This window comes from Thalia democratica, unplaced genomic scaffold, assembly GCF_965202585.1.
Source record: "Thalia democratica unplaced genomic scaffold, ktThaDemo2.hap1.1 HAP1_SCAFFOLD_171, whole genome shotgun sequence".
NCBI classification, from domain to species: Eukaryota; Metazoa; Chordata; class Thaliacea; order Salpida; family Salpidae; genus Thalia; species Thalia democratica.
Window position 1 is genome coordinate 2,501 of NW_028139305.1, and position 10,000 is coordinate 12,500.

Consider the following 10,000-nt stretch of genomic DNA (forward strand, 5'->3'; position numbering starts at 1 on the left):
ATGTCCCCGTAACCCCTAAAAAAAGGGGGTCGAAATAACATTTTTTCATCATGCTTCAAATGGGCTGAAAAATTTTTTACGGGGTCTCTGGACCAAACAAAAACGATCTGTCGAGTCAGAATTCCGAAAATCGAAAATTCCCGAAATTTCTGTACTTAAAAGGCGGGGCGCCCACTATCGACAAAAGTGTGCCAAAACCCACAAACGTTGTGTTACGCGCGCTAAGATAAACACAAGCCTGATTGCTGAAAATGTATTCTATTTGAATAAGGTAAGTATCAACATCAAGGAAGCAATTCCTTTATTATAAACTCATACTCTGACATTGCGCTAATATTGCTCGTGAATTGTTATTTAGTTTAAAAATATAATTTATATTACTTTTATTTTATTTTAATTCTATATAATAACTATTTTATATTTTTATTAAAAAATTTCTTGTTTAGTTTCTAAGCAACCACAGTTACGTTTATATGTTTAATTCTATTGTATTCTATATTTATCGATAATTTAATAAATGTTTTAAAAGACTATTCTGGTTTTCCACGCTCTCTTCAAAAATGTGAGTTCTTTTAATTCTTCCACTTAATTATTCATTTTAAAGTAAAACAACTAGTTATACATATTATTATATTATAATGTATGTGTATTATATACTATTATTTTATAACATAAACATAGTTGAGTTATTAAATTAAACGTCAAATATTTTATTACCTAAAATTAAGTTAATCGTAAAATCTGATGTAGTATGAGATATTCTTTAGAAACTAGCTATAAATATTCTTGAAGTAAAACAAAACCATCTATAAATAGAACAATGAGAAATAGTAAAACAAACTAAACACAACATGTTTATTTTAACATTATTTTTTATTTAGTTTAATCACTTAATAAACTTTACTTCTAATCATAGTATTTAATATAGAATATAGTTAACAATCTTTTAAACGAAGTCTTAAATAAAGTTACAGGGAGTAATCGTAATTAAAACACCAAAAAAAAAGGTTTTAATAAAAAAAATACTTACATCAAGTTAAAATTTTATAAGGATTAATTTTAAAATATCAAATTGATTGTAAATCAAGTGCAAATAGGTTTTTTAAACAAACCGAAGGGTTTATAAAGGCTTGTAAACGCTTTCAAACGCCTACGACCATACCACACTGAGCACACCCCATCTCGTCCGATCTGGGAAGTTAAGCAGTGTCGGGCGTGGTTAGTACTTAGATGGGTGACCGCTTGGGAATACCACGTGCCGTAGGCTTTTGCTTTTTGAATTCATCTTTTTTGTACTATTTTTCTTTCTGACCTATTTATACTTATTACTCGTTTATTTACATTTCTTTAACGCTTAAAAGAAAAGTAAATTCTAGTTATTAGCAAATAAAAACGTAAGCCAATCAGATAACGTTATTTGCTGTTTAAACCAATTAGAGCGCTAAAAAAGTGGTTTGACCAGTTTGAGATATCGAAAAAATAATGGCACCATCTTGTAGAGTACAATTTTCTGAGTTAAAATTAATACAATTAGTCTTTTATACTAAAACTTAAAAGTTTTTTTGTCCAAAAACAAATAAAAGCGTGGCTACTTGAAAAATCAAACGAAAATAAATTTTGCACTTTTGTATTGTGAGTCATAATAAGTTATTTACTGTTACCAACAGATACTAGCAAAAGCTTTTTAAAGTTTTGTATTAACTTAATGTATTTGTAATTACTTTTACTTAATAGAAACTATTGAATTACGTTTACTTAGTTTACTTTTGTATGTGTATTAAATATATAGCAATTTTGTTTGAACTTAAATAAGGACTATTAAACTATTAAAAGAAAACTATCAAAGTTTACTAACTCAAAAGCTAAATCTTAGTTATATTGTTATAAGCATTTATGTTGTAATTTACTAATAACTAAATGAGTTTATTTCAAACAAAAAGAATTAAATAATGTTATGTTATGTCAAGCCTACTATATGAGGTATATAGGTATATAAGGTATACAAGCTTATGTTTGAAAGTTATAATAATTAAAATAAAAATAAATATTTAGTTGGTAAAATTTGTATGTTTTAATATGCTTTGAAATTAGAGTTAGTATAGATGTTTTTTTTTAAATATAATAAATATAAGTATTTAGTTACTAATAATAAACTAAAATACCAATTTTGTAGTTATTACAAAAAAAAAAACTTATCTTACTTAAAGTTCACTGTAATTGAAACATTATACAAAAGCTTTATAATTATAAGCTTTGAATAATTCTATTTGAATAAATAATAGATTCATAACTATATTCATGTTTGCATATTTAAATTATAAAAAGTTAGTGTTTTGTGTATTGACTTTATGATTATTTTATTTTAGTAACTGTTAGTTTTATACTTTAATAAAAGAAATATGGTTAACAAGTAAGTTAAAAATGAAAGAAGCATAAAAAAACACACTAATTAACTGCTTATTCAATAGTTTGATTATTTAATTATTTTTCTGTTATATAGTTCAATCGTATTGTATAAAAAATACAGAGGTTTAAAGTAAGTTAGAATAAAAATAAAACAAAACATATAAAATAAGCATTAGTTAAAATACATAGTTTTTTTTTCTAAGAAAATTTAATTCTTTAATAATAAGTAGTAATTTAAATAAAAAATAATACAAATAAAGTTATACAATATATATACAATAGTTTGTCAAACTAGGCAAAAAACAAACTAGGCAAAAAACCTACAAAGTAGGCCACCACTACAATCCAATGTTCCAACTGGAAATTCAATGAGATCGTTACTGTACTTGTGATGAACGTTGATAATCCCCAAGATTGTAAGTCGAAGGCCTTACCCAACCTAACCAGCGCACTGGTTTTCTTACAACTGAATTAATCAACATTTATTATTGAATATAATCATTATTGATAGATAGAGGAATGTTGACAATCAACAACAGATTGTAGGTCAAAGGCATTACTCGACCCAAGTACCCACAACCTAGATTGAACAACATTTATTAGATAGATTTGTTTATTGATAGATAGAGGAATATTGTCAATCCACAACAGATTGTAAGTCAAAGGCATTACTCGACCCAAGTACCCACAACCTAGATTGAACAACATTTGTTAGATAGATTAGTTAGATAGATAAATAGTACAGTATAATCTCAAAGAATTTGAAGCCCGAACATTGAACGATAGTGGTGTTTCGTGACGACTAGCGGGATTCGATCTTACAACCTTCTGCTTATGAGTCAGCTGATAAGACCACTGACCCACCGCGCCACGACAAAGATAAAGAAATATTTTGCTATATAAATAGGTTGATTTTTATAATTTTGTTATACAGTGTCAATTACAGTGAACTTCAAGTAAGATATACATATTTATATACATAGTATATATATTTCCGAGTCTGACTTTGAGTACTTTTTATATATTATTAACAAGATTTTTTAGGAGTAATATCTGTTTAGTTCTTTAATATATCTTTAAAATAATAATATTTTTTAAGGTGTTTAAAACTTTTAGAAGCTGTATGTAATGTCTTTTAGTTTAATAGTTCTTTTAAATTAGTAAAAAAAATAAACATGGTTGAGTTATCAAATTAAACAAAATAGAACGTCAAGTATTTAATTACTAAAATTAATTTAATTAAAAAAAAAATCTCAGGTAATCTAAAATGTCAGGAATTATTTAAAAATAAATATAAATTTAAAACTTATTATATTGAAAAGATTGATGAATAATACTCTTGAATGTATGCAATGTTTGTATTTGTAATGCAATAACATAAATGGATAGATCAATGACAAATTGTAAACATATTGTATTATTTTATTTTACGATTTTATTTTATTTATTTAATAATTCAATAAACTTTACTTCTACTTTTCCTGGTCTTAGGTAATTTATAGATAACAATTATTTAAACAAACACTTTTGTACAGTTACAATACAGTTTTAGTACAGTTTGGGAGTAACTGTTGATTAAAAAAACAAAAAAAAGTTAATTCAGGTTAAAATTTTATAAGGAATAATTTTAAAATATCAAATTGATTGTAAATCAAGTGCAAATAGGTTTTTTAAATAAACCGAAGGGTTTATAAAGGCTTGTAAACGCCTTCAAACGCCTACGACCATACCACACTGAGCACACCCCATCTCGTCCGATCTGGGAAGTTAAGCAGTGTCGGGCGTGGTTAGTACTTAGATGGGTGACCGCTTGGGAATACCACGTGCCGTAGGCCTTTGCTTTTTGAATTCATCTTTTTTGTACTATTTTTCTTTCTGACCTATTTATACTTATTACTCGTTTATTTACATTTCTTTAACGCTTAAAAGAAAAGTAAATTCTAGTTATTAGCAAATAAAAACGTAAGCCAATCAGATAACGTTATTTGCTGTTTAAACCAATTAGAGCGCTAAAAAAGTGGTTTGACCAGTTTGAGATATCGAAAAAATAATGGCACCATCTTGTAGAGTACAATTTTCTGAGTTAAAATTAATACAATTAGTCTTTTATACTAAAACTTTAAAGTCTTTTTGTCCAAAAACAAATAAAAGCGTGGCTACTTGAAAAATCAAACGAAAATAAATTTTGCACTTTTGTATTGTGAGTCATAATAAGTTATTTACTGTTACCAACAGATACTAGCAAAAGCTTTTTAAAGTTTTGTATTAACTTAATGTATTTGTACTTAGTTTAAATTAATAGAGTTTATTTGGTTTACTTTATTATGTGTATTGAATGTGCTAGTATCTAAAAATAAATACAACTAAAACAAAACAAACAAGGAGAGTACTTGAATAGAACCAACACAATTTACAGACCAGTTGTGTACTAAATTTAAAGAAATTCTGAATAGTGAATATGCAATTATTATTATAAGTTCAAAGTTCACTTTAATTTAAATTAATGTATTTTGTAAATTGGTTTTATTTAATACGATAGTAGTGAATTACTTTATTTAATTTACTTTAGTATGTGTTGTATAACTTTATTTAAACCAGAAGCAAAACGGGATTATACTTTCAATAAACTACACAATTTACAGACCAGTTGTGTACTAAATAAAAAGCTATTGTGAATAGTGAATATGCAATTATTATTATAAGTTTATAAGTTCACAGTTTACAAAAGCTTTAGAATTTAGTTATTATTTGTTCATATTTGCATATCTAATTTATGAAAAGTTAGTGTTATGTGTATTGGCTTTTTAATTTCTTTATTTGTAGAACTGTTAGTTTTATATTCTAAAGAAACATTTTTAAATAAATATGTTTAACAAGTAACTTAAAAATGGAAGAAATATATTGTATATATTGTGAACTGTTTATATTTATTCTAGCTATTTGCTTAGTGTATTTATTAATGTGATTATTTTATTTTGTTGTTTGTCTTATAGTTTAATCGTATTGTGTTGAAATATATATAACAAATACAGAGGTTTAAAGTAAGTTTAAATGAAAATAAAATAAGACATATAGTTGAAATATAAGTTTAAAAAAATAGTTTTTTTTTTTTATTTCTTTGTTTGTTTGATTGTTTGTTTATTATATAATCGCGACGTGTCATTTTATTACTTTTAAGCATACTAAATATAATAATAGGTATAGTTATAGGAAAAATTCAATTAGTTTCTAATGTAATAAAAAAGTTTATTTCCACAAATAAATAAATACCTGAAAAATCAAATGAAAAATAAATTTCGCACTCTTGTATTGTGAGTCATAATAGGTTATTTACTGTTACCAACAGATACTAGCGAAGGCTTTTTAAAGTTCTATGTTAATTCAATGTATTTGTACTTAGTTTTATTAAAATGACAGTATTGATGGTTACGTTTATTAAGTATGTTTATTTAACGTTATGTAACTCAAGTAAAACCAGAAGCAAATAAGGAGACTACTTTCAATAAACTACACAATTTACATACCAATTGTATACTAAACTTAAAGCTATTCTATTTTATTCTTGATAGTTATTTTAAAGTTATTAAATTATACAAATGTATTTTGTAAAGTAGTTTTATAAAGTTACTATAGTTTATTTAACTTACTATAGTATGTGTTATATAACTTTAATTAAACCAGAAGCAAAAAGGGAGACTACTTTAAATAAACTACACCATTTATTGTTATATATAACTCTAATAAAACCAGAAGCAAAAAGGGAGACTACTTTAAATGAACTACACAAATTAAAAATATATTATTATTTATAAATCAATCGTGTTGTGTTTCAAAATACATTTTTCAAATAATGTTTTACAAGTATTTATCAGTTATTTAGTTTTCTTTTTATAGTTTAGCCGTATTGTTTTATTTATTTGTTATTATTTTTATTTAATTGTTTGCTTATTATATTTATCGCCATGTGCTTAAAAAATAAAACAACTATAAAGGTTAAAAAAGTAAGTTTAAATAAAAATAAAATGAAACATATAAAATAAGTTTATGATTTTTTTATTATTATTATTATTATTATTTAATTGTTTGCTTGTTATATTTATCGCGATGTGCTTAAAAGAATAGAACAAATACAAAGGTTTAAATTGTAAGTTTTAAATAAAATAAAATGAAACATACAAAATAAGCTTATGATTTTTTATTATTATTATTATTATTATTATTATTTTTATTTCATTGTTTGTTTAATATATCTATCGCGATGTGCTTAAAAAATAAAACAACTATAAAGGTTTAAAAAGTAAGTTTAAATAAAGATAAAATGAAACATATAAAATAAGCTTATGTTTGATTTTTTTATTTTACTTTTATTAAATTGTTTGCTTATTATATTTATCGCGATGTGCTTAAAAGAATAGAACAAATACAAAGGTTTAAATTGTAAGTTTTAAATAAAATAAAATGAAACATACAAAATAAGCTTATGATTTTTTATTATTATTATTATTATTATTATTATTTTTATTTCATTGTTTGTTTAATATATCTATCGCGATGTGCTTAAAAAATAAAACAACTATAAAGGTTTAAAAAGTAAGTTTAAATAAAGATAAAATGAAACATATAAAATAAGCTTATGTTTGATTTTTTTATTTTACTTTTATTAAATTGTTTGCTTATTATATTTATCGCGATGTGCTTAAAAGAATAGAACAAATACAAAGGTTTAAATTGTAAGTTTTAAATAAAATAAAATGAAACATACAAAATAAGCTTATGATTTATTATTATTATTATTATTATTATTATTATTATTATTATTATTATTATTATTTTTATTTCATTGTTTGTTTATTATATCTATCGCGATGTGCTTAAAAAATAAAACAACTATATTAAAAAGTAAGTTTAAATAAAGATAAAATGTAACATATAAAATAAGCTTATGTTTGATTTTTTTATTTTATTTTCATTTAATTGTTTGTTTATTATATTTATCGCAATCTGCTTAAAAAAATAAAACGAGTATTAAGGTTTGAAAAGTAAGTTTAAATAAAAATAAAATAAAACATATAAAATAAGCTTATGTTTTTTTTTTTTTTTTTTATTATTATTATTTTTATTCAATTTTTTGTTTATTATACTTATCGCAATGTGCTTAAAACGATAAAACAAATATAAAGATTTAAAAAGTACGCTTAAATAAAAAATAATACAAATAAAGTTTATTTATAATAAATATATATATTTAAAACATTAAAAAAAGTAGTTTATACATATTTTTATTTATTTATTTCTTTTAAACATATTAAATAAAGTATAAAAAAGTATTAAAACATTTAAACGTAGCATAAATAAGCTTAAAACATTAAAATAATCGAAAAGAAACAAAGAAATTGAAAAAAATCGGAAAAAATCGGCAAAAAAAGTTCAACAGCAACATTTGAGCATCATACACGTATGCATTACTTTACACTAGTGAGAGAGACGTGTTTGTGCGTTCGGTCGACTTGACGAGAAAGCGGGCTTAAAGCATTACTGTTTAGCACCCGAGGCGCGGCTATTGCAGCGGCGGCGAACGTGCTATGTAAACGCATTGGAGCAGCGTATGAAAAACTACAAGCGTCCAGCGGCGGTAGGCTTATAGCTTTGCGAAGTCGTCGAGACGAGTAGCCGACGCAGGCAGGCACGGCTCGAGGCGGGTAACTGCAGCAGACAGATGGCGTGTTGCTGCTGACGAGTTAACCGGCAGAAGGCAAACGGTTGGTCGGGAGAAAGAACAGTCAGTTGTATAGCTGCATGCTGCAGTCGACGCGGGCTGGCGCTTTAAACAGCAAAAGGCCGGCGCCGACTTTCAGTAACGTTCGCAAGGCTTTTAAGCCGAGTGATAGAAAAGGTCTGTATTTATACAGTAAAAACGCTCAGTCGAGCAACGGGTTTAAACGCCCTCGGATAGTTATCTGGTTGATCCTGCCAGTAGTCATATGCTTGTCTCAAAGATTAAGCCATGCAAGTGTAAGTACGAGCTCACGTACAGTGAAACTGCGAATGGCTCATTAAATCAGTTATGGTTCATTTGATTGTACGCTTTTACATGGATAACTGTGGCAATTCTAGAGCTAATACATGCGTAAAGCGCCGAACTGACGTGAGGCGCGCATTTATCAGACCAAAACTAACCGGCTTTCGGGTCGTTACAATGGTGACTCTGGATAAGCTTGCGGATCGCACGGCCTAGTGCTGGCGACATCTCATTAAAGCAACTGCCCTATCAACTATCGTCGGTACGGTATCGGCCTACCGAGGTTGTAACGGGTGACGGAGAATCAGGGTTCGATTCCGGAGAGGGAGCCTGAGAAACGGCTACCACATCCAAGGAAGGCAGCAGGCGCGCAAATTACCCATTCCCGGCTCGGGGAGGTAGTGACGAAAAATAACAATGCAGACCTCGTACGAGGTCCTGCAATTGGAATGAGTACACTTTAAACTTTTTAACGAGTATCCATTGGAGGGCAAGTCTGGTGCCAGCAGCCGCGGTAATTCCAGCTCCAAAAGTGTATATTTAAGTTGTTGCGGTTGAAAAGCTCGTAGTTGGATATAGGGACGGCGAGGTTGGTCGGTCGAAAGGCTAGCACTGGCCTCGTTGTTCTTGTTGGTCGGTGCCTTCGCGGTGCTCTTAACTGAGTGTTGCGGTGGTCCGGCAAGTTTACCTTGAAAAAATTAGAGTGTTCAAAGCAGGCTTTACGCTTGTATAATGTTGCATGGAATAATGGAATAGGACCTCGGTTCTATTTTGTTGGTTTTCGGAGCACGAGGTAATGATTAATAGGAACGGACGGGGGCATCCGTACTGTGCCGTTAGAGGTGAAATTCTTGGATCGGCGCAAGACGAACGACTGCGAAAGCATTTGCCAAGAATGTTTTCTTTAATCAAGAGCGAAAGTCAGAGGTTCGAAGACGATCAGATACCGTCCTAGTTCTGACCTTAAACGATGCCGACTAGCGATCGGGCAGTGTCGAACTTAAGAACTGTCCGGCAGCTTCCGGGAAACCAAAGTCTTTGGGTTCCGGGGGAAGTATGGTTGCAAAGCTGAAACTTAAAGGAATTGACGGAAGGGCACCACCAGGAGTGGAGCCTGCGGCTTAATTTGACTCAACACGGGAAATCTCACCCGGCCCGGACACAGCGAGGATTGACAGATTGAGAGCTCTTTCTTGATTCTGTGGGTGGTGGTGCATGGCCGTTCTTAGTTGGTGGAGCGATTTGTCTGGTTAATTCCGATAACGAACGAGACTCTTACTTGCTAAATAGCTGCTCGACCCATTGGGTCGGAGACAACTTCTTAGAGGGACTAGTGGCGTTTAGCCACACGAGATTGAGCAATAACAGGTCTGTGATGCCCTTAGATGTTCGGGGCCGCACGCGCGCTACACTGACCGGATCATCGTGTGTTCCCTAGGCCGAAAGGTCCGGGTAATCCGTTGAACCCCGGTCGTGCTAGGGATAGGGACTTGCAATTGTTTCCCTTGAACGAGGAATTCCCAGTAAGCGCGAGTCATTAGCTTGCGTTGATTACGTCCCTGCCCTTTGTACACA

The 10,000-nt window shown here is 29.1% G+C and overlaps 3 non-coding genes across 3 annotated transcripts in view; all 3 read left to right on the forward strand.

Moving 5' to 3' along the window:
- The first annotated feature begins 1,148 nt into the window (after positions 1–1,148).
- LOC145845827 (5S ribosomal RNA) lies at positions 1,149–1,267 on the forward strand. The gene has a single exon (XR_014370524.1). It is a non-coding gene; the product is annotated as a 5S ribosomal RNA (ribosomal RNA).
- A 2,855-nt stretch (positions 1,268–4,122) lies between these two features.
- Positions 4,123–4,241, forward strand: LOC145845810 (5S ribosomal RNA). Its single transcript, XR_014370509.1, has one exon. It is a non-coding gene; the product is annotated as a 5S ribosomal RNA (ribosomal RNA).
- Positions 4,242–8,360: 4,119 nt separating this feature from the next.
- Positions 8,361–10,000, forward strand: part of LOC145845852 (small subunit ribosomal RNA) — a 1,808-nt gene continuing 168 nt past the window's right edge. Inside the window, exon 1 of the ribosomal RNA XR_014370547.1 lies at positions 8,361–10,000. This exon is cut by the window's right edge and continues 168 nt beyond it. This is a non-coding gene — a ribosomal RNA (small subunit ribosomal RNA).